This window comes from Atractosteus spatula, chromosome 10 (assembly GCF_055471065.1).
Source record: "Atractosteus spatula isolate fAtrSpa1 chromosome 10, fAtrSpa1.hap1, whole genome shotgun sequence".
NCBI lineage: Eukaryota > Metazoa > Chordata > Actinopteri > Semionotiformes > Lepisosteidae > Atractosteus > Atractosteus spatula.
The window spans coordinates 11128227-11153678 of record NC_142715.1 but is presented as its reverse complement, the minus strand read 5'-3'; the positions used below and the strand labels follow the sequence as shown (position 1 = coordinate 11153678).

At 41.2% G+C, this 25452-nt stretch overlaps 4 non-coding genes across 4 annotated transcripts; 2 read left to right on the top strand and 2 right to left on the bottom strand.

Moving 5' to 3' along the window:
* Positions 1-10165: 10165 nt before the first annotated feature.
* Positions 10166-10248, bottom strand: trnal-uaa (transfer RNA leucine (anticodon UAA)). The gene has a single exon. It is a non-coding gene; the product is annotated as a tRNA-Leu (tRNA).
* A 3545-nt stretch (positions 10249-13793) lies between these two features.
* On the bottom strand, positions 13794-13881 carry trnac-gca (transfer RNA cysteine (anticodon GCA)). The gene is given in 2 exon segments: positions 13794-13829; positions 13845-13881. It is a non-coding gene; the product is annotated as a tRNA-Cys (tRNA).
* Positions 13882-17146: 3265 nt separating this feature from the next.
* On the top strand, positions 17147-17218 carry trnai-uau (transfer RNA isoleucine (anticodon UAU)). The gene has a single exon. It is a non-coding gene; the product is annotated as a tRNA-Ile (tRNA).
* A 6881-nt stretch (positions 17219-24099) lies between these two features.
* Positions 24100-24173, top strand: trnat-agu (transfer RNA threonine (anticodon AGU)). The gene has a single exon. It is a non-coding gene; the product is annotated as a tRNA-Thr (tRNA).
* The last annotated feature ends 1279 nt before the right edge of the window (positions 24174-25452 follow it).

The following is a 25452-nucleotide window of genomic DNA, read 5'->3' as shown; positions in this document are numbered from 1 at the left end:
GAGAAAGTCAGCCCCTTCGGACATGAGTTGGCGCGCTCAAGATCATCTTTCTTCATTCTTGAGGGTCATTTTCCTCTTCCACCTGCCATTTCACTATTTTGCTGTGATGTCAATCCACCAGGCGTGTCCTGTGCTTCAGTGGCGAGTATAGAGGACACCCTGTTGTACACGGAAAGCACATCGATCTCCTTGGATATGAAAAGTGCCAGATAAAAGCCATTTCTCATCCTGTCTCTTAGTATCGGGGCTGCTAGTGCATGAAAAGGAGGCAACTTGCTCGGCGAGCAGGCTCAGCGCACACCGAACGCAGATGTCTCAGAGCGGTATGTCCACGTGGCTGTAAGCATAGTGCTCTGCCGGCGCCGTGGTTTAGCTGGTTAAAGCACCTGTTTAATAAAGAGGAAATTCTGTGTTCAAATTCTAGCGAAGCCTTTCTTCCTGTCTTGTTTTACAGAACAGATCATTTGGGACACTCACAGAGGGCTTGATTTGGTTTAATGCATGTATTCATTTCCTTTGTGGAACTTTTTTAAATCATATATCTTACGAAAGATGAAATGTGAGCGAATTTTGTGTTCACCAAAAGTATGTAAATGCCAAAAAGCGGCGGGTAAGCGTTTCTGTGGTGCATTTGGTTGGCGTGTTCGGCTCTTAACCCAACGTTGGGTGTTTTAAGCCCACCCAGGGACGCACTTCCTCCCATAGTAAACATCATCACCACAGATATTTAATTTGTCCGCAAAACCTTAACTATTTTGATATTTGCAGTAGTAAACAATTGAGGGTTGGTCAGAGGTAAAGACTGCGATAGAGTCAACATTACCGGGAATTTCCAATAATTACCGACAAGGGCAACTTCCAAGCAGATAGTATTCACCCATGGAAATTTATGTTCCAATGTGTGGCGGGAGAATTCACTTATACTCCTGTTGCATCCTCAGCTAAAATAATTAAAAATACAGTGCAAAATTATCTGAGAACTTGACAAGCAAAAACGACAGATCGCCGGAGTTATATTTTAATATTTTCGTATATTTACCTTAATTTGAATTCTAAATGTTAACCTAGTGCTGTTCAATATAATGTAATTTTGTTGTACTTTTAAAATATTTTAGCTGAGGATGCGAGGGAGGATATTACACCTTGCCAAACATCTAAAATAACTGTAAAAGAGGCTGGCATTTTAATAAAACAGGCGATCAAAAGAAAGCTACAAATAGTATGGTATTATGCTCAATATCCCTCGATATTAAAAGTCAGATGAGGAATTTGAAGAAACTATCAAAGAAGCAACGGCAATAGCAGAGGATGTTGATTTTGAACCAATGTTTGCACGTCAATAATCCAGCAGTCTTCGCTTGCCAGACTTCCTCAAGATATTCGGTGTTCTATACAGAAAATCGAAAATAAAGCGCAAATGTGGCAAGAGGGGTGGTCCGAAGCAAAGACTGCGGTAGTGGAGGAAAAAACTCCGCACGATGACTCGTGTCTAATATTCGGCCCCTGAAAGGCATCATATTCGTTGAATTGCTTGTCAGCGTGTGATTTCGCAATGCCTGTGTACGGGCTTATAATTCCGGAATATCAATGGTCAGACGCTTACGATGAGTGATTGTGTTTTGTATTATTTAGATAATTGAAAATAAAACATTTTCAAATTTACAGCTCGAATGAAATAAAAAAGTTCATTTATCTCTTTTTTTAACAACATTGCCATAACTATTCAGATACATCAGAATAGTAACTGAACGTGACAGGACTTTATTGGATTTTAGGAAATTTATTTTTGCGCATCTTCGCCTACGATCAGGAATACCTTCCTGTTTTCAGCGTGTTTATTGTTTCTGCCTGTGATCTCGGAAAGAAAGACCCAGTAAATGTTCACCGAGTTTGCTGTGGTTTGAGAGGAGTGTATGAAGGTAATAAAGGAGGGAGGACGCGCGCATTCCGCATGGGGAGCGCAGAGTAATGAGCCGCACCTGCAGCTCGCTGAGTCTTTTCTCATATAACCGCTCAGCCTGGACACACAGCGCCTCCAGCCTGTGTTGGAGATTTGCAGTTCAGAAAACAGCTGTGTCGAGCAGAAACTGATCTTCCTGCTTTAGTTAAGGTTATTGGACGGTTACTGTGGGGGTATAGCGCTTGTATCTCTCTTCTCTGGCTAAACACTATCTACTGTAAAGTATAGAAATAGACAGAAGCTGAAATACAGCTACAAATACTTCAGTAAGGCCAGGCACATAGGAAAGTTTAATACACATGTTCTATGAATCACTTTGCCTAGATTTTCGAACTCTGTTCGAGCTCTGATATACTGTAATCGTCTCGGCTCCAGCCGCTGTCACTGGGAGAGTGACTGCATTCCGTAGGGCTACAGGTTGATTTCACAATGCCACATTTAGTGAAATACAGGAGAAACCGCAAGGAAAACAATGTTTTAATAAATCTTCTTCTGTTTTTTTTTTATTGCGGTCTTTCACATTTGAATGCATACCTTGCAGTAAATCTTTCCAGATTACAGGCAGCCCAAACAGTTCTTAAGGCAGAATTCGAAGCCTATTTGACTTTCTGCTGATCACATTGAAGAGTTCACGAAGCATTTCCCTGCCTATCATGTGTCCGCAAACTGGTTTCTCCATTTTTCCGTGTTAGCGAGCACAACAGTCGGGAAACATGTAAGATAGTAGCTGTAAGGAGTGGGATATGAACCCACCCGTCTATTCAGAGGACCGGGACACCCAAGCAAGGAAAGACAAGAGTTCTTGAGTTTGGCGCCTGAGACCACTCGGCCATCCTGACGAGCTAGATAAAACGGTCTGTTAAAAGCACCAGTAAAGTAAATGCTTTGCAGGAGACGCGCCAAGTTCCCTGTTGGAGCCTAAACGGTTCGCGGAAATCAAATTTTCGGATCGATTCAGAGTGTGCTTTACAGCCTTTGTGTAATATTTTGATCTGCTAGGGTGCAGTCGTCTTCACAATCTGGATTATCTCATAAAGAGCGACGTCAGTGTAAAACAGCTATCATTTTTAAGAACAGACGTTGTTTTGCATTATTCTAATTGGTTTATTTTCCTGATTGCAATGTATTGTGAAGCATAAAAGCCAGCTGCATAAATCTCTAATTCGCGTCTTTGATGAAGGCGTTTCAAATAGCAGCCAGTGCAGGATTAACGCTTTTAGAGCATGTATTACATTGTAAATAGTAATACATAAGCTTAAATTCGCACACTGTTATTTAGACAGTGCCAACCAGTCTGACCTCCTACAACTTTCTGTGCCGGCTGACTAGGTCTTACAGCAGCTGCAGCCAGAGTAGCCGTAATGGCAACACAGTGCTTGGAGTTCGGCTATTCTTCTGCAGAACCAGCGGTATCGGAATATATTGATCCGCATAAGAAGCGCTTTCGGTTTCTGATCGTTTTTATTGAGCGCTGCTCTAAACTTTACATTTGCTCGTACTAGTTTTCCCTATGAACAAAACACATTTCCCTAATTACATGATTTCACTTTTTTCTTTTCAACAAGTAGAAATAAATAAAATATAATTCCATATAAAAGCCCCAGGCAGGATGGTTGGTGGTCTAAGGCGTTGCATTCAGGTTGCAGTTTCTCCTTGAGGCGTTTGTTGAAATTCCACTTCTGACAAAGAAGTTAGAGTAGAAACGATAAAATCCCTAGGTAGAAAACATCTCTCATTTCACGTGTTTAATGTTAATTGTCTCAGTGGTTGCCTCGGTGATTGATGGATCTTCTCTCTTGCAGGGTAACGGCAAACGTCTTCAGAGAGGGAGTTTCACACGCACGGCTTTTCTTCATCAAGAGCGGAGACAACAGAAACAGACTTCAAACTGAAATGAATTACTTCTTGAGCGTTTATGACCGTCTATAAAAAGCTGAGAGCAGGTGAAAACGTCTTTTGAAATGAGGAAATGTCTGCTGACAGTAAACAGAGCTCACGCTGAGCTCCGGACAAGTGCTCCTCGTTAGTACAGTGCTGAGTACCCCCGCTTGTTGCGCGGGAGACCGGGGTACGTTTCTGTGACAGGGCGCTGGTTTAATTTTTTAACAACCTGACTTCACTTAGAAAGTGTGTACTGTGTTCTAAGTTTCGGACTAGTTAGTGTGGTAGAATATGGAGATCATCCCCAGCTCTGAGCTCAAATGCAACAACATGTCATGCTGAACAAAGTCAGAGCCCAGCTGAACTCAGTGTAGTGCTCAGGACTCAGGAGCATTGTTGAGTTCTAATTAGTACGAACTGCAGGGGTTCTGAATCAGAACATTTCAATTTATCTGATCAGTAAATTAAAATGCAGGACACTGTAAAATAGGATTATTACTGTGTCTCTGTCTCGTTTGTCCCTCACAGTTTAAAATATACCAGAAAGGACACACAACTACTAATGTGATACTTATTGGAAATAGTCCCAAAACAAGCACGTCTGGCAGCTGGTAGACTCCTGTAATTTTGCAGTGACAGAACACTTAGATTTGCAATCTATTTAAATATGAATTTACTAAATTTCAGTTCTCTTCACTCCCCGGCATAACTTAACTCTCACTGTCGCATACTAAAGGCTTATATGCATTAGCTGTGATAAAGCTTCTAATAAACACATACTGAAACTTAGTTTTGTTCCTCATGATCCTCTTCTCGATCCAAATGAAATGTTTAATATGATCCCCCGAGAAAAAAAATGAGTCCATTTCTGCCTGGCTGGAATGATTGATGCCTCATCAAACATTTTGTAATATCCCCGGAAGTTTATACAGTAGAATCCTGGTTCGTCGGTTAAATTCAAGGTAAAAAAGACTAAGGAAACGAGTGGGAAACGATGTCGATCTGTGATTTAAATCATCCGGAACATTGCACAACATTGGGCAGTATGTGACAGAGAGCAGCACCTGACATCCCTTCGATAGCTCAGCTGGTAGAGTGAAGGACTGTAGTGGGAACAGCTGGGAATCCTTAAATTGCTAGTTTGACTCCGGCTCGAAGGAAGGTACTTTAATCAAATAGTTAAAATAGCGAATCTGTTTCATTCAGACATTGATCAAAAGCTCAATAAATGAAGCAGAGGCTCCTGTTCTGAATTCAGCTCACGTCTGATTGTCTTGTTTTGGCCAAGATCTGATCTTTCAATTAAGGGACTACTCTGTCTGCTTTGTAATTCAAAAATACATACAAATGTCAAGTTTTTTGTAGATATAAAGGTTTTCTCTGTTTTCAAAGGATAGCTACTTAATTGGCTTTATGATTTGGTATTGATTTTGTATCGTTGTATTATTAAGTTTGTGCTTTCTGTGTTTTTATCGTATTGTGAACTTATTTTTTAAACAAATGCTTACAAAGGCAGACAAGGCACACATCTGTTTATACCAGCGGTGAATTGTACATTTTTATTAAGTACAATCTACTGTGCACTTTTGGGAGTATAACAGGTTCGATATAAAGTGGCAAAAATATAAAAGGGAAAAATACCCCAGACTGCGTGTAAGGGCGTCGTTGTGACTGTTTTATTTTTAGATAAAGATGGCGTACTGTGCACAAAATGTTGCAGAAACACAATCTGATATTTTAATAACTATTATTTTAATAATTTGACAAGTATGAGGCCCCGGATCCAAATCTTCAGTCCTGATATTTTTAAAAATGATATCTTCCCTTCCTCTCGTGGAAGTCACACGATGTGAACAATTGTTTTTTTTTCACGTTGCGATCCAAAGAGCCTCAGACGCACAGTCAACAGTAACCAAACCAGGATGGATTCTGCTGGGAGCCGGACTGAGCTCATCCTCACTCCCTGTGCTGAAAACAGAATTATCTCTTCCCCGAACATCGTCTACAGCTGCTAGATATTGCTCTGCGTCCTACTGCTCCAGCAATTCCTTTGACCAAAGACAGATCACTTGTGCGCTTTTAACCTTCTTGCAGCTACAGGCGAGACTGAAGCTGGAGATGTGAAGGCACCCGCTGGTGCATGTTCTCCAAATTTCACAATCGCGACAGACTTCTCTTTTTTAAAAAAAAGTAGATATAGCCCTGAAAAAAGCATTAGCTTTATCAGTTTTTACATTAATCAAACATGATTTTTTTATTACATTTGTTTAAACATATAGAGCGCTTTTCTGGACACTCCACTCAAAGCGCTTTAGAGGTAATGGGGACTCCCCTAGTGCGCCAGAACACTCACCACACATCAGCTATTAGTGGGGAGGAGAGCAGAGTGATGAAGCCAGTTCAGAGATGGGGATTATTAGGAGGCCATGACTGGTAAGGGCCAATGGGAAATTTGGCCAGGATGCCGGGGTTACACCCCTACTCTTTCGAGAGACGACCTGGGATTTTTAATGACCACAGAGTCAGGACCTCGGTTTTACGTCTCAGCCAAAGGACGGCGCCTGTTCACAGTCCAGTGTCCCCCTCATAATACTGGGGCATTAGAACCCACACAGACCCGCCCAGCGACAGAAACCAGACGGTACCGTGTGTCGGGCTCGGCTGCGAGCAGGACAATGACGTTACGGGGACAAAGTAGAGAAAATCAAAACGGTTCTATAAAAGACCTGTGTCAGCTGTCAGTTCACAGTCTGGACTCTAAATCCACTGATCCAATTTCAAATATCTCTAACACCTGAGATGCGGCTTCTTTCGAGTATTTATTCAGGAGAACATTATGTTAATCATATAGATGACACGTTTAATATATTCAGGTGGGTAGCTACGTCAGCATTCGAATCTGCAAAGGAACAAGTAATACTGTAGGTTTATTCCATGCTGAAAATAGAAGAGAGAAAATAAACCTGAAGAAGGTTTCACAGCTGAAACGTTATGTTTTCTCTCTTCTCTTTTCAGCATGGAATAAACCTATTCCCAGTGGGCGGTGATTCGTCGAATATACGTATATTCACAGCGAAAATACGGCTATACGTATATATACGTCGTTGCGACGTATAATCAACGTCGAATTGCAACCGTAAAATTGACGACATTAATAAACGCATATATAACGTCGAAAACACATCTAACACAGTGCCTGAGGCTTTTTACTGTATATATCGTGTGTGCCGCAACTAGGAGTATACGGCACTCTGCATAGTGTACGAAGTAAATTTATTTTATTATTTTATTAATAAATATAATAAATAAATTAATTACTGCGAAAATAATTTACTTCGTACACTGTGCAGAGTGCCATATACTCCTAGTTTTAAAACTGACAAAAATGTAGAAAACACGTTTCTCACTTAGAATTTAAGATGGGGGTGGGGTATTACTAGTAGCGGCGCAGAACTCACCATGGTGCAATTCATTTACGTGACGGGCTAGTGGTTTAATGGATAACGCGTCTGATTTCGTTTTATAAGATTGTCGATTCGACTTCTACCGGGGTTTTGTGATTTAAATCAGGCTTTTTGTGCAGTGTGCCTTTTCTCTTGTCGTGGTCAAGATGATTCGCTGCATAAGCTCCTGACTGGGTGTTTTGTACTGCTCTGTTATTTCATTCAGATTACTTAAGTGGTGTACAGATAAAACCCAACTGCGTGGTGTAATTTCCGGGTTCGGCAAACACATGCAACACAGCACCTGCAAACACATCAGCTGATCTCGACGTGAGTTGAACACACAACTTTCTGATCTGGAGTCAGACACGCCACCGTTGCACCACTAGGTCACTCGCCACAAGTGCTTTTAACTCCCCCAAAGAGAAAAATCAGCGTCCCTGAAAAAGATTTTTTTCATTCTCTCCTGTGAGGAGCGCCGCTCTTCCAACGAGGGTCTCTTCTTCCCAGACCACAGATTATTCTTCCCGCCAGTCTCTCTCACAGAGAGCAGACACACCGTCTCCACTAATGTGTTTACTACATCTATATATCTGACCCCCTACAGCCCCGATATACAGCCCGGATATTCGATATTCCCCAATAAAGAACAAAAAATATTCCTGGATAGGATATTTACCACCAGCCTCGTGAACATCTCATCTTGACCTCTTCAAGGAGGAGCACAATTAACACAGAATCCTCTCTCCATTTAGCAAATAACACAAAACACTGTTTACATGTCAAGACAGAAAACCAGGCTGCTCCAGGTGAGGCTTAAACTCACAACCTCGGCATGACCACTAATGATGTCATTTTACATGGCTTGAACCAGGAAAGAGTTTGGAAGTTATGTCAAGAAGTTATGGTGTTGTTTTAATACTTGCCTACTCTTTTAATTTTTCGGTCAAATCTTTTATTTGGGAGTACTTTCAATTGATGTTAATCCTTGTCCCGATGCACGATTCTGGGCCATGGTGCATCTTGAATAATGTTCTTATAGGCTTCAGTTTGGAAAAGTGCGCTCTTCAGAAGCTACCGAAACCGCTAATGGTTACATAACACTTAATGCAAAAGCAACGGTCGGGTTTGAAAAAGAATATTACTTGCTATGAATACAAACACTGTTACAGGAGGGGTGTTAGGGCTATTTTAGCTTAGATCATCCATTCATCTTACATTTCTTCTCCATCTATATCAACAGCGAAATTGCTACTGAGCGCTAAAGGCAGGTCCTGGCAATACAATCTTCTTAAGAAAACATTTTTCAAACTATTTCTACTACCATACGTCAAGTAAAAGATACCGATTGCACGCAACTAATAAAATCTCTTTTCCAGGGACGTTGTAGCTAGATGCAAATTACAATCGAAAATGTATCAGCTTTAAAATTTTCTTTTGGATCCACAGGATGATCAGCATGAACCATCAAAGAGCCTGTAGCTGCAAGAAGGTTAAAAGCGCACAAGTGATCTGTCTTTGGTCAAAGGAATTGCTGGAGCAGTAGGACGCAGAGCAATATCTAGCAGCTGTAGACGATGTTCGGGGAAGAGATCATTCTGTTTTCAGCACAGGGAGTGAGAATGAGCTCAGTCCGGCTCCCAGCAGAATCCATTCTGGTTTGGTTACTGTCAGACTGTGCGTCTGAGGCTCTTTGGATCGCAACATGAAAAAAAAAGAACAAAAAACATTTGCTCACATCTTGTGATTTCCACGAGAGGAAGAGAAGATATCACAAAAAAAAAAAAATCAGAACTGAAGATTTGGATCCGGGACCTCGTACTTGTCAAATGATTAAAATAATAATTATGAAAATATCAGGTTGTGTTTCTGCAACATATCGTGCACAGTACGCCATTTTTTTCTAAAAATACAGTAGATTGTACTTAATAAAAATGTACAATTCATCGCTGGTATAAACAGATGTGTGCTGTGTTTGCCTTTGTAAGCATTTGTTTAAAAAAGAAGTTCACAATATGATAAAAAACACAGAAAGCACAAACTTAATAATATAACGATACAAAATCAATACCAAATCATAAAGCCAATTAAGTACCTATCCTTTGAAAACAGTGACTATTGGATCTACTTTTGAATTACAAATCAGACAGAGTAGTCTCTTAATTCAAAGATCAGATCTTGGCCAAAACAAGACAATTAGATGTTAGCTGAATTCGGAACAAGAGCCTCTGCTTCATCGTTTATTGAGCTTTTGATCAACGTCTGAGTGAAAAAGATTAGCTATTTTAACTCTTTGATTAAAGTTCACAAAAGCACCTTCCTTCGAGCTGGAGTGAAAACAGCGACTTAAGGATTCCTAACTGTTTCTAATATAGTCCGCCACGCTACCAACTGAGCTATCGAAGGGATCTAAAGTACTCCTCTCTGGCACATATTGCCCAATGTAGTGAAATATTCCGGGTGATTAAATTCCAGTTCGACATCAAGTTTCCAACTCGTTTCCTTAGTCTTGTTTACCTTGAATTTAAGCCACAAACCAGGATTCTACTGTATAAACTTCCGGGGATGTTACAAAATGTTTGATGGCATCAATCATTACAGGCGGAAATTCACTCCTTTTTTTTTCTCGAGGCATCATATTAAACATTTCATTTGGATCGAGAAGAGGATCACCATGAGAGACAGAACAAACTGTTTGATTCCGTCTTTATTGGGAGCTGTATCACAGCTAATGGATGTAAAGCCTTCAGTATGCGATAGTGAGAGTTCAGTTATGCCAGGGAGTGGGAGTGAAGAGAACTGAACTGAAATTGAGTAAATTCATATTTAAATAGAGTGTAAATCATCAAAGTGTTCTGTCACTTAAAACTTATTACAAAACTACCAGGAGTGGGGATCGAACCCACGTGGGCTTTCGCCCATTGGATCTTAAGTCCAACGCCTTAACCACTCGGCCATCCTGGTCTACAGCAATATGCTGCTCAGTTGTTTAACATTTAAATATGATTCAACAATTAAAAAAAATTAAACCAGCGCCCTGTCACAGAAACGTACCCCGGTCTCCCGCGCAACAAGCAGGGGTACTCAGCACTGTACTAACGAGGAGCGCTTGTCCGCAGCTCAGCGTGAGCTCTGTTTGCTGTCAGCAGACATTTCCTCATTTCAAAAGACGTTTTCGCCTGCTCTCAGTAATTAATGTCGGTTTGAAGTCTGTTCCTGTTGTCTCCACTCTTGACGAAGAGCAGCCTTACGTAGGAGACTCCCTCTCTCAAGAATTTTGCCATCACCCTGCAAGAGAGAAGAGCCATCAACCACCAAGACACTTAACATTAAACACATGAAATGTGAGATGTTTTCTACTTAGGGATGTTATCGTTTCCACTCTAACTTCTTTGTCAGAAGTGGGATTTGAACAAACATCTCAAGGGGAAACTACAACCTGAACGCAACGCCTTGGACCACCAGCCATCTTGCCTGTGGCTCTTAAATGGAATGATATGTTTTATTTATTTCTACTTGATGATAAGGGAAAAAAAGTTAAATGTAATTAGGGAAATGTCTTTTTTCATGGGGAAAACAAGTCTAAGCAAATGTAAAGTTTAGAGCAGCACTCAATAAAAACTATCTGAAACCGGTAGCGCTTCTTATGCGGATCAGTATATTCCGATACCAGTAGTTCTGCAGAAGAAATAAGAAAAGCTGAACTCCAAGCACTGTGTTGCCATTACTGCTACTGTGGCTGTAGCTGCTATAAGATCTACTCAGCGGGCACAGAATGTTGTATGAGGTCGGACTGGTTTGCGATGTCTAAATAACAGTATGCGAATTTAAGCTTATTTAAATAAGAGTATTTAGAATATAATACATGCTCCAAAAGCGTTAATCCTTCAGTGGCTGCTATTTGAAACGCCTTCATAAATGACACGTAATAGAAATTTATGCAGCTAGATTTTATGCTTCACCATACATTGCAGTCATGAAAATAAATCTATTTTCTTTAACACCTCTGGAAAAAGTTCTTCTGTGGAGCAGGTTTCAGACCTCTGCGTACAGCGCCCTTGATGTCATTTTATTTTTACAGCAGCAAGCATCCTGAAAGTTTTTTTATATTTTTTTATTTGAACAACAAAAATACATATAATACAAAAAAGAGCACATATGACGTATCAACAACATCGTCAGGGGCACGTGCTATAATCCAATTACACTTTCTGAAAAATCTACTGTCCAGGCAAATGTACATGCTGATCTACAGAGTTCTTTTCTGCACTGAGCTGCTCATTTGAAATCCAGAAGGCAACACAGACGTGCTCCTATACCAAGAGTCTTATCTGGACCACCTGGGTAAAAAAACAGGAAACCTAAGCACTAATCTATACTGACAGCTTTTGAAAAGGAGCTCTGTAATATGCACAAATACAAAGACAAGGTATACATACTCCATAGGTTTAAACTTCAGGAATATGAATGGTCAATTGTTTACAATTGGAGTTTTTATGTTTCGTATGATTTAGCGACTTTTTTACAACATGTAAAAAAAAAAAACAGCACACCTAAATAACAAAGCCTTAGAGCTACAGAGAAAAACAAATTGCGTTTAAAGTAATTTTAAAGGCTCGAGATAACATTGCATTATAAACGCAAATGTTTGTTTTCTTTGTCGCACTTACGTTTTGTTTCATGCAGTTTATTTCTGACACAAGACATAACAAGCTTGTGTATTTATGACAAAAAAGCAGGGCAACAATTTTCATTGACCTTGAAACTAAAATTGTTAAAAAGTAAGTTAAATGCACATATAGTAAATATATTTTCTCATATAATGGTGTGTTTTTTTTGTCTAAGAATCCTTCATGAATGGTTTAACAGACACTTTGCATGATTAAAACAAATATTTACGAATTTTAACGTTTTATACAATAAAGTTTTATTGTGAACATGAGCCCTGTTTATCGATATCACCAATACAGTTCTGGATTTTATTCTGCCTTCCTATGCACAGATGAATTTTCTTTCACACAACAGCTCGCATGTGTGGTAGGGTATTAAAAGAATGATGTTGGCTTTTAATTGATAAACCATTTGCGTTTATACAAAATCACAATCCGTTGTCGCAGACATTGGGACATTCTCTGTTTAAACACCTGTCGTTTTCTTTTATATTGGCTCCTGTGCTTCGGTCCATTTGAGAGAGGAGAAGACACTGAAAAAGTCTTGTGAAAGTGGATTTTGCACCTGCGCCAATGCTGGAGTGGTATCATACAGACGCTCATACAAATCCATCACACGCTGAAAGCTCCGGAAGGCAACATAAAATATTGTTCTGTCTGTTGGTGGATTAGGTATGCACGCTTTTTTAATGTAAAATGCAATGTAAAAAGATCAAATTTGATTCAAAATCGATTAATGTAAAAACCGATAAAGCTCATGTTTTTTATCCAGTTTTATCTATATCTAGTTTTTCAAAGGTCTTTTAAAAAAATGTTTATCGCGATTGTGAAAGTTAGAGAAGGTGTGCCTTCATATCGCCAGCGTCAGTCTCGCCTGTAGCTGCGAGAAGGTTAAAAGCGCACAAGTGATCTGTCTTTCGTCAAAATAATTGCTGGAGCAGCAGGACGCAGAGTACCATCCAGCAGCTGTAGATGGTATTCGGGGAAGAGCTGATTCTGTTTTTAGCACAGAGAATGAGCTCAGTCCGGCTCCCAGCAGAATCCATTCTGGTTTGGTTACTGTCAGACTGGGCGTCTGAGGCTCTTTGGATCGCAACGTGAAAAAAAAGAACAAAAAACAATTACTCACATCGTGTGATTTCCACGAGAGGAAGGGAAGATATCACTTTAAAAAAAAAACAGAACTGAATATTTGGATCCGGGGCCTCATACTTATCAAATTATTAAAATAATAATTATTAAAATATCAGATTGTGTTTCTGCAAAATTTCGTGCACAGTACGCCGTATTTAACAATAAAACAACAGTCACAACGAGGGCTTTACACGCAGTCCGGGGTATTTTCCCCTTTTATATTTTTCCCACTTTATATCGAACCTGTTATACTCCCAAAAGTGCAGAGTAGCTTGTAAATATAAATGTACAATTCACCGCTGGTATAAACAGATGTGTGCCTTGTTTGCCTTTGTAAGCATTTGTTTCAAAAATAAGTCCACAATACGTTAAAAACACAAAAAACACAAACTTAATAATATAACGATACAAAATCAATACCAAATCATAAAGGCAATTAAGTACATATCCTTTCCTTTGAAAACAGAGAACACCTTTATATCTACAAAAAAAAAAAACGTGACATTTGTATATACTTTTGAATTACAAAGCCGACAGAGTAGTCCCTTAATTCAAAGATCAGATTTTGGCCAAAACAAGACATTCAGACGGGAGTTTAATTCGGAACAAGAGCCTCTGCTTCGTGGTTTATTGAGCTTTTGATCAACGTCTGAGTGAAAAAGATTCGCTATTTTAACTCTTTGATTGAAGTCCACGAAAGCACCTTCCTTCGAGCTGGAGTCGAACCAGCGATCTAAGGATGCCTTACCATTTCTACTGCAGTCCTCCGCTCTGCCAACTGAGCTATCGATGGGAAGGTGGGAATACTGTTTATCTTGAATTTAAGCCACGAATCAGGTTTCTGCAGTACGAACTTCCAGGGATATTACAAAATGTTTGATGGGGCATCAATCGTTCCAGGCGGATATTGACACCTTTTTTTCTCGAGGGATCATATTAAACATTTCATTAGTATCGAGAGGAGGATCACCATGAGACACAGAACAGTTTCATCCTGTCTTTATTAGAAAGTAGTGTTTGTGCTACATTAATAATATTTTCGTGGAAATATAGAAGTTGTAATTTTTAAAACTTATATTTGAATCGAAATGTGGTTTTGAGCTAAATATTAGGATGTTAATGTAATTAGTTTGTGTTTGTCATTACTATATATTGTAACGCAACGGGGGCTCAGGCGGGCGCCCTTGCCGCATTAGGTCGGCCCCATCCCAACTGAGGCTCGAACCCGGGACTTCCGCGTCTCTCTGCAGCGACCCAGCCCGGTGAGCTAAAGAGAGATCTCTTTTCAGCCCAGTAGCTGTAGTCCTGCTATCACAGGGAAGGGCGGTGACGTCACCTGCTCTGGTACGCCGGCTCTTACACAGTACCTGTCGGCCGTAAGCGTTACAATATATTCCCATGTTACTATAATTTGTAGCTGAAGTTTACTAGTTGTGTTTTTTATGATGATTATCATGTTTATTACAATATTGTATAAAATGCATAATTTGAACTACATATTTTTCAGGTGTGAATAATTGTATATTTTCAGAATAAATTTCTAAACCAAATCATTGGCTTGATTTACTAGTTCCTACACCTGTAAGACCTATCTTTGATGTATAATAGACCTTTAACTACATAGGTATAACAGTCCTCTAAATGTATCCGTATAATAGAACTCCAACCATTTATGTATAATGGACATACTGTATAGTCAGAGATGTCTAATTGACGTATAATGATATACGTATATTAGAATTTCATTCTAGACCCATTACGGACCACATTTATATGTCTAAGGTATGCGTTTAATCAATGTACTGTATATTCTACAGTACATCTTTTGCCCACTGGGGAGACACTACAACAGGTAACACCCCGTGTGAAAAATCATGAGCATCTGTAAAAGCTCTCTACCTGCCCGCTCTTAACAGAGATGTGACGAGGGTCTAAAGGGACATTTTGAGCCGTAGAAACATTTTATCATTCTGTACTTTCCTGTGCAGTCAGGCCAATTCCACTTCAACTGCGCCTGACAACGGAGGTCGTTTTGAAAACAACGAGAGTAAAGGGACACTGCATATCTGCAGAACATCACGTCCGAGTTTCAGGACAGTAACATCAGAGATTGGAAGCTAGGGAGTTTCAGGTCTGTTATAGGTTCATGAAAGTCATACCTTTGCAATAAATATTTCAGAATCCCAGTCAAATCCAGTACAATTGCTGCACAGATCTGCATTCTACAATAAGAAAACTGTCCGTTTAATCAAACACGCCGCATAAAGCATTTTTAAAACAGGAGATATTGTTTTGGAATGCATCTTTCTAAAAAAATAAAATGATTTGAAGGGCGCTATAAGCAGAGGTGTGAAAGCCTGCTCTACAAAAGAACTATATCCAGAAGTGCCAAATAAGTCGAGGTTTCACCTCGTGAGAGAAAGCATCTCAGAAAACGAAGTTGCAGTTGCTTCCATGCGTCATAACACCACTAGGTCAAACAACAAGAGCTGAAGAGCCGCTGTCGAGAGTAACGCGGCCGAGCTCTCTAAGGAGCTGGATTAAAGCTCCAGTCTCTTCATGAGCATCTGTTGGAGTCACACCGCTGCTATGTATTGTAGCGGCGAGGCTTAATAATAAGGCAGAATTAAGTGTTTCTGAGCTTCCCAAATGAGGCCCCATTTCTCTGTTCATCTCTGTGGTGCAGCCACAGAGAGACCATTAGTGCAGGGTGATTTAAGGTCCTAGGACAGCTCCCAAAGGGGGATGCATTTAGCTAAGCCTGGCTATCATGATCAATGGTCATCCATTGGCGCCTATCAGTCTAGGGAGTGCCGAATGGACATCTGGACTGCATTCCTAAGTGTCAAGAGTAAGTGACTCATATCTCACCTTGATCAACCAATCAGGGACTGGTAGGGCTGAGTAACCCACGTGGGACTCTGATGCCCATGGAACTTTCAGCCAATCAATGAGCTGAAGTTCCTCCAGGTAAAAACAGGCAACACAGATGGCCTGAGAGGTTCAGATTCAATGAGAGCCTGAGAGATTCAGTAAGATTCTGGAGAGGATTCTGTGGAGAATTCCAAGGCAGGACGGCCCAGGAGCAGAAGGCTCCCAAGGGCAGGACATTCTCGCAGCGCGCCTCCTGACCATCCTGAGACTCAGCCCGGACAACCACGGAACGGCCAGTGTGTCCGAGTGCCAGAACTTTCCTTTGTTCTAAGAGTCTAGAGTGGAGGATGCCAGAGAGTAACCAGCAGCAGGCCTCGTGAACAGGTCGGAACTGTGGACAGCTGAATCACTATTCAGAACTAGCTCTTCATCAGGAACGAACCGGTCCTCTTCCTGACTTGCTGGGACCCACAGTCATCTTTTCTCCTGTGCACAAACTTTGCTAGTTAAAGCCAACACTAACTAGCCAGACAGTGAGCATCAGCAACGCACCGTCGCAAGCTGCACAGCACAGCCTGGCACACAGCCAGAGAGCGTGGATTGGACAGCAACAAGCCTGCAACTGTTTCTTTGTGCCTGCAGGAGATCTGAATCCCCAGAGATTGGATGAGTATTCAACTTCAATGCATTACAGCTCGAGAATTCAATTGCTATCCCAACCTGTTGATATCAATTTAATTCCTAAGAGTTATGTACTTGTTTTGAGTATCTAATGTAGAAGTTATAACCAAGTTCATTTATGAAACGGTCTAAATGAATGATATACTGAACGTATGTCCTCTTGATATGTGTAACACTTCGTAACTGATTGAATATATACCTTTTGTATTCTGATAACCCTCTCGATAAGATCTGTTAGGTTTATATGCATATTCTATGTATTAATAAATGTATCCTCGTGTATTAGTACCTGTGTGTGTGCGTTGTTTGAGTTATGTCGCATGGTTGGATTCTAAAGCCATCAAAAGAATCAACTTTGTGATTTACTGCTACAATTAATAATTGTCTCAGTAAATTCCCAAACCCTACAGAACTGGTGCCTTCAGAGAGCCACAACGTTACATATTTGGCGTCCCTGAACGGCTATGAAACATTACAGTATCTCCTTGTTAAAACTCTTTCAAGGCATGGTGGCCAAGTGGTAAGGTGTTGGTTTTATAAACCGAAGTTTGTGGGTTCAAGCCCCACCTGTGCCTGCTTCATTTGTCACCACTCTCCTTTAGTTTCAAAGTCTTAAAAAAACTCGCAATGTAGGAGTCTCTATAGTAAGAAGAACATAACTGTCGCCAGTAATTAGGGTTCTTGCATATTCTGCCCTGTTTTTTATTCTACAAAGCCTGTCTCTCTTCACACCCATCTTCCAAATGATCGCATCAGCATTGGGAAGGAACGTGCATTTGGTATAGACCCACTCCACAGTCTGATCACAAACAGATCGAGTGAGTTGTCAGTCTAGGTTGGAAGTAAGGTTCGAAAGCACTTAAAATCTGACTTAGGAACGAGAAGACTGTGTTTTTTTTCTTTAAACAAGTAAACGATAAAATTATATAAGTAGTGGGACAAAACATTGTCCGCCTGCAAGACTATGTCATGCTAAACGCCACAAATTGTTTTCGTCCAGTCGTGTCAATCGTCCTAAAGTTACGGAAAATCAGATGCAACTGGTGCATTCAGCATACATTTCTTCAGGATAGTCGTATGGTTTAAAATAATGAATTCATAGGTTTGTGTCTTTTAAGCTTTGTGTTCCGCTCTCCAAATAGAGGCTTGGGTTCAAATCCCACTCCCGACATTTTTACCCTGTCTTACACTGTTCCAGTCCTCTTGTGCTCGCTGGCAATCACAATAGGAGGCAAACGGAGAAAATGCTTAGCAAGAACATAATGGACAGGAAAAAGCTTAGTGAATGCTTGAATGTGATTAGCAGAAGTAAGGTATGCATTCAAATGTTGAAGCCCGAATTATAAAAGCAGCAGAAGAAAGGTGCAACACAATGCAATTTGTGAGAATTTGTGGGTTTTTATGCTGCTTGGACTTCTTTCAAGCCTACGAAGGGAGTCACCCCTTTTCATTTTCATTTTCAAACTTCAGAACCAAATAACAAAAAGGTTTCATGTAAGACAGCATTCCGTTGGAAATACCGGTTCCACAATGTATTTGGAGAACCTGAATGAAATATTTTAGTGCCTGCTCAAATGCGAGGAATTAAAAAAAAACCTGGAAAATCAACTCTTGCAGTAAATGTCATAAATTTAAAGCGTGTAGGCTGCATGAACAGAGCAACGCAGCAGTCTGTAAAAACAAAGCCACAAGTCCTCTTTTATCTCGGGCAGTGCATTCCAATAAGATGGCTATGCAGAAGACATGAGAAATGCCGAACTCGTTGTTGCCATTATTGCTACTCCTGCTACTGTAGTTTTAAGCTCTAATCAGCGGGCATGTACAGTTGTACAGGGGCTAGACTACTTTGCGCTGTCCAAATTCCATTATGTGAATTTAAGGTTTTATTAATAACAGCATTAACTATACAATGCGTGCTCAAAAACCGCTACACATTAGCTTAAAAAGCAGCCGTGTTTTAACAAAGTGTGGTATTCGAACAGTAAACGCTGAAGTATTTAATACTTACTTGTGAGCAGATCTTCCTCAAAATGGAAAGAAAGCTGAATCAGGCAAAGGTCATAAGGCACCGTTTCACTGTACACTATCACATCCTGCTTGCACTGTCCAACTAAAAGCTTAGAGGGTTCAGAAAGGACACAAAAAACCCTTGAATCCACAATCTTGAACTTAAGGGTCGCCAGGTCTCCTCTATTACAACAGTAATATTACTAGCGTTGATTCAACATAGTATAGTAGGCTGAGACTTTGAATGCAATGGGATGGTGGCCAAGAGCTAAGTTGTTGGTCTTTTAAACCTACTGTGCCTTCCTTATTCACCGCCATGTTATTTTATCTAGCTCATCAAGTAACTTGCAAAACGTCTCTACTTGTTACTCTGTCTCAAAATTGTAGTGCAAAGTTATCTGTTAAAGCCTTAACAGAATGCAGAAATCAAATATATGGGATTTGTTAAGAACTTTATTGTCTTTTTACAAATTAATACAGAATAATACAAAGAAGACATTTTATAGTCTTATATTGAAACCATGAAACCTATGCACACATTCACAAGAGATTACAATAGAAAAACGCATTTGCTCCAGAAAATTAGATCACGTATGACATTAAATAATTTCTTAAAATCACACTAAATTGCGATCTTGAAACCAAAATTAGAAATATTGAAAACAACCTTTGTTCCCCAGGAAGAAAAGCTGTTTTACACTGATGGGACCCGGTTTTAGGTAATCAAGATTGGGAAGACAACTGCGCCCTAGCAAAGGAAAATGTTACACAAACTTTGGAAAGCACACTCTGAATCCATCCGTATATTTGATTTCCAAGATCCGTTCAAGGCAACTTGGCTCGTCACAAGCAAATCATTTCAGGGAAGAAATTCAGTTTAGTCAACTACTGGTGCATTCAGCACAGCTTTTGCTCTTGCTTGTCAGGATGGCTGAGTGGTCTAAGGTGCCAAACTCAACGATGTGTGTCTTTCAAACTGGCTTGGGTGTTCTGGTCTCCAAATGGAGGGGTGGGCTCAAATCCCACTCCTGACAGCTTCCATTTTTACCTCTCTTGAATTGTTCCAGTGCTAGCTGACAGTGAATGACTGTAAAAGCAGCAGAAGTAAGCAAGCAACTCAGTGCAATTTGTGAGTATTCTGCACTGTTAAAATCCATGGGTTTTCATACTTTTTGGAATTCGTAGCTCAAGAAGTGACTCCTGTTTCATTTTCTATTCACCAACTCGATTTGCATTCTGCCCCTCACACCTCACAACAGAATAACAAACGGTTTCATGAGCCAAAGGATTCCCATGCAGATACAGTTTGCACTATGTATTAGGTAACCCAAATGAAATATTTTAGTGTTGTCTCAAATGTAAGGAATTTCATGAAACCTCAGAATGGAACGCTTGCAGAAAATGGCAGCAATTCAATGCTTGTAGGCAGCATGAACAGACCAAGGCAGCTCTAAGTTACAGCGATCTGAAGCCACAATTCCTTATTGCGCTCGGCAGTGCTTTCCGAGTCGATGGCTCTGCATAAGAAATGAGAAATGCTGGACTCCAAATACGATCTTGCCATTCCCAGTGAACAAAAGACATATAGTATACGTCTATTAAATGCATACCTTAGACGTCTAAATGTGGTCCGCAATTCGTCTAGAATGAAATTCTAATATACGTCTATTGTTATACGTCAGTTATACGTCTATGATTAGATGTTCATTATACATAAATGGTTGGAGTTCTATTATACGGATAAATTTAGAGGACTATTATACATATATGGTTGGAGTTCCGGATAACTTTAGAGGACTATTATACGTATATGGTTAGAGGTCTATTATACGGATAACTTTAGAGGTCTATTATACGTATATGGTTAGAGGTCTATTATACGTATATGGTTAGAGGTCTATTATACGGATAACTTTAGAGGTCTATTATAAAAAATTTTTATTTCTTGTCCAGAGTGAACAGAAGGAATCTTCACATGGGCTTCTGTGTTCGGTGGGCACTGTGTGAGTACAGTCTCCCTCTTGGCCCCCCTTTCCTTCTGTACAGAAGGCTTAGGAGCCTTGACCTGTTTCCACACTTTGCCTTTCTGGTGATCCACCAAAGGTTCCACTCTGAGTCGCATGCCCTTTTCTTTTTCTATCCGTTTGAGGTTGCCGTGTGACATCAAACACCTTTCAACCTCAGTGTCAATCAGTGTCTCACTGTGTAAGACATCTCCCATGGCAGCCTTGAGGTAAAAGCTTCCTGCTTTTCCTCTCTGTTTTACTGCCTGCTCTGTGACTTCAGGGGTGGAGTCAGCACTCGCTTGGGAGTGGCTGACCTCATCCAGGCAGGAACCCTTCCGCTCAATCAGATAGACTGAGGGAGGGAGAGGGGGCGGGTCTCCGCCTCCTCCAGTGGAGAGTATCAGCTCATTCACGCTTCCGGCAGCCTTGGGGAGCGGTTGTCTCTGTCCTAATAAAACTTGTTCAAGCCTGGCCAGGCGGGCGGCTACTGAATCCTTCTGTTCAGCTTTATCTAGCCCTTTCCCTCCCCCGGTGTTCTCATGGCACTTAGGACGCTGGGTGCGGTCATGTGTGCCTGCTTTGGAACGGGGCTTAGCCAGCTCAGGAGCCTGTGCTCCTTCGAGCAGGAGGGAGTTAACCCTTCTAGCTCTGACGGCGAATACAGTCGCTTTAACAGCTTTTTGCTCAGAGCGACTTTGGACATCATACTCCCAGGCTTTCTGCACGAATCTCCTAATATCAGTCATTTTCATGGTCTGTGCATCTGTATGCATTAAGATCATCTTTCTGACTGACGGGTGGAGATTCGCAATGAATAAACCCTTGAAATGTGTGTTTTAGCAACCATCATTAAACTAGTACGAAATCACAGTTTTACCACAGAAAACCACAAGATCAAGTATGCAATCAACCCGGTAGATCGCAAAAGATCACAAAACACTCAAGCACTGCTTAAAGAGCAAGGGGAACTTTTTGTCTTTCGGCTTTCAGCACACTGTATTGTCGTGTATGAAACCCACAGCGTTTTATATGAATTATTCCGCTTGGTTGACTCATTTCAGTCTTGCCACGCCCACGCCAAATTAAATTTAGTGTGCTCTCTGAAGGCACCAGTTCTGTAGGGTTTTGGCATTTACTGGGACAATTATTAATTGTAGCAGTAAATCACAAAATGATTCTTTTAATGGCTTTAGAATCCAACCATGCGATATAACTCAAACAACACACACACACAGGTACTAATACACGAGGATACATTTATTAATACATAGAATATGCATGTAAACCTAACAGATCTTATCGAGAGGGTTAACAGAATACAAAAGGTATATATTCAATCAGTTACGAAGAGTTACATATATCAAGAGGAAATACGTTCAGTATATCATTCAATTAGACCGTTTCGTAAATGAACTTGGTTATAACTTCTACATTGGATACTCAAAACAAGTACATAACTCTTAGGAATTAAATTGATATCAATTGGTTGGGATAACAATTGAATTCTCGAGCTGTAATGCATTGAAGTTGAATTCTCATCCAATCTGTGGGGATTCAGATCTCCTGCGGGCTCTCTGGCTCCGTGCCAGGCTGTGCTGTGCGGCTTGCGATGGTGAGCTGCTGACGCTCACTGACCGGCTAGTTAGTGTTGGCTTTAACTACCAAAGTTTGTGCACAGGAGAAAAGATGACTGTGGGTCCCAGCAAGTCAGGAAGAGGACCGGTTCGTTCCTGATGAAGCGCTAGTTCTGAATAGTGATTCAGCTGTCCACAGTTCCGACCTGTTCACGAGGCTTACTGCTGATGCTAACCTCGGGTGGATCCTCTGGTTACTCTCTGGCAACCTCCGCTCTAGACTCTTAGAACAAAGGAAAGTTCTGGCACCCGAACCCACTGGCCGTTCCGTGGTTGTCCGGGCTGAGTCTCAGGATGGTCAGGAGGCGCGCTGCGAGAATGTCCTTCCCTTGGGAGCCTTCTGCCCCTGGGCCGTCCTGCCCTGGAATTCTCCTTTGAATTGTCCGAAAAAGTTCACAGAATTCTCTCAGGCCCTCTGTGTTGCCTGTTGTTACCTGGAGGAACTTCAGCTCGTTCATTGGCTGAAAGTTCCATGGGCATCAGAGTCCCACGTGGGTTACTCGGCCCTACCAGTCCCTGATTGGTTGATCAAGGTGAGATATGAGTCACTTACTCCTGACACTTAGGAATGCAGTCCAGATGTCCATCTAGCACTCCCTAGACAGATAGGCACCAATGGTTGACCATTGATCATGATAGCCAGGCTTAGCTAAGTGCATCCCCCTTTGGGAGCTGTCCCTTATCAAAAGAAAACATCTTTAAATCAGCCTGCATGAATAGTTTCTCTGTGGCTGCACCACAGAGATGAACAGAGAGATGAGGCCTCATTTGGGAAAGCACCGCAACACTTAATTCTGTCTTATTAACAAGCATTGCCACTACACGGGTTTGCTTAAATCTTTGATAAAAAAAGTGATCTGATCTGAAAGTACCCAGCTTACAATCTCTGAGGTAGTTGTCACTAAACTCGGACGTGATGTGGCACACATGTGCCGTGTGCCTTTACTTTTGTAAAAAACTGGTATCGGGAAATGTTTCTTAATATTTCTTTTGATTAGCATGCAAGAAAATGTGATCATTACCTATGGAATTTCCCGCCAGCGTGGAGCTTGAATTCACAACCTTGAGATTCAGTGTTCAAGAGTCACAGAAGAGGTCGGCCTGGTCTTCAGTTTGCCAACGAAAAGCTCCGGCAGTGCTCCTCTGTAAAGCAGATTGTTCGGATTGGTTATGTGGGACGGCACTTCGATACTAAGATCGTTTGCAGCACACGCATGGTTTCCCCCCTTAACGCAAAAAACATAGACGAAGGAAGCTCTCTTGTCTTGGGCTGCTGACTCCCGGATTTAAAGCGCTCTGGGTGCCAGCTAAGTCTCTAACAAGCACACTATAAAGACAGGAATTACACTTTGCTCACGTCACGCATGGAATGGCGAGGCTACTTGTTCCAATATTATCTAGTCTCACCTCATATGGTGCCGATTCCTGGTTTTCATTTAAGAAAGAGCACTGCAAACACCGTAAACAGTGCAAGACGTGTGATGAAAGAAGTCTTTTCCCCACTTTGTCTAAAGCAGAACACAGCGGAGTCATGCCGAGGGTTGTGAGATCAAGATTTCAGTGGAGCACTGTCGTCTACGTCTTTAGCTACATGAGTTGGACATCCTCTTGTACACGGAAAGCAGATTGAGATCCTCTGACATGAAAAGTGCCAGATAAAAGCCATTTCTCATCCTTTCTCTTAGTGGTGGAGCTATCGCATGTAAATGAGGCTACTTGCAAGGCGAGCAGGCTCGGTGCACACCGAACGCAGATGTCTCAGAGCAGTTGAGACGTGTCATAGTGTCTGTCAAAGGACAGCACTTTGCCGGCGCCGTGGCTTAGTTGGCTAAAGCGCCTGTCTAGTAAACAGGAGATCCTGGGTCCGATTCCCAGCGGTGCCTTTCTTCCTGTCTTACTGTACATAATTTATCCTTAGGGGCAAATCCCAAGTGCTCTTGGGTTGAGAGGACGTAAGAAGGTTTTTGTTTTGTGCCTTGATGTCAAGCTGAGAAAGCATCTTTAAACACTTTGCTTAGTTTCTCGAGAGACTGCCAAAAAGCAGCTCCCTCCCTTTCGTCTGAAGTCAGCTGAAAGGGGGTCTCGACAGAAGCACCTGGCAGCAGTGGGATGCGAACCCACGCCCCCGAAGAGACGGGAGCCTTAATCCAGCGTCTTAGACTGCTCGGCCACACTACCCACTATACCCTGTCTCTTTGTCTCATTACTTGCTCGGAGGAAGCCGGGTGGGTTTTGCTCTTGTCGCCCGACTTAGTGGCGTTATGACCGTGGAACTGACTGCACCTGCTTTTTCTGAGATGCTTCCCCTCTCATGGCGAGATCTCGACTTCTTTAACACCTCTGGATAAAGATCTTCTGTGGAGCAGGTTTCAGACCTCTGCGTACAGCACCCTTGATGTCATTTTATTTTTACAGCAGCCGCATCCGGAAAGTTGTGTCTTTTACGTTTTATTTGAACAACAAAACTACATACAATACAAACAAGAGCACATATAACGTATCAAGAAATTATCAGGGGCACATGCTATAATACAATTACACTTTATGAAAAACGATTACACAAGGTAAATATTGATAAGGTCCGCACAGCTTGTTCTTACATTTCGAAAGAGTCCGTAAATACCCCTTTATGTCTATTTTGAACTGTTCAAATGTAGGACTCTTCCCAGACCATTTCACTTTATACCACATTCCTAAACGAGGATGCATCTCCTGTTTTAGAACTATTTTGGCTGTGTGGCTTATACAACACACCCACAGTATTTCTAATGGTGGACTGCAGATCTGTGCTATAGTTCAGTCGAATTCGAAGTATCCAGCAATCGTACTGGATTTGACTGGGATTCTGAAATGTCTCTTGCAAAAGTATTCGGGTTTGCTTGAACCTTTGATAAAAAACGTGATCTGATCTGAAACTACCCAGCTTACAATCTCTGAGGTAGTTGTCACTAAACTCGGACGTGATGTGGCACACATGTGCCGTGTGCCTTTACTTTTGTAAAAAACTGGTATTGGGAAAATTAAAGTCGAAACCCAAAACAGTTACATACTTAAGAGTAAATGCCTCCTAATAGCTAGCAAGCGCTCCTAGTTAGTAAAGTTTTTTGTGTCCCTGCCTGTCACGCGGGAAACTGGGGTTTGATTACCGACGGGGAGACAGCT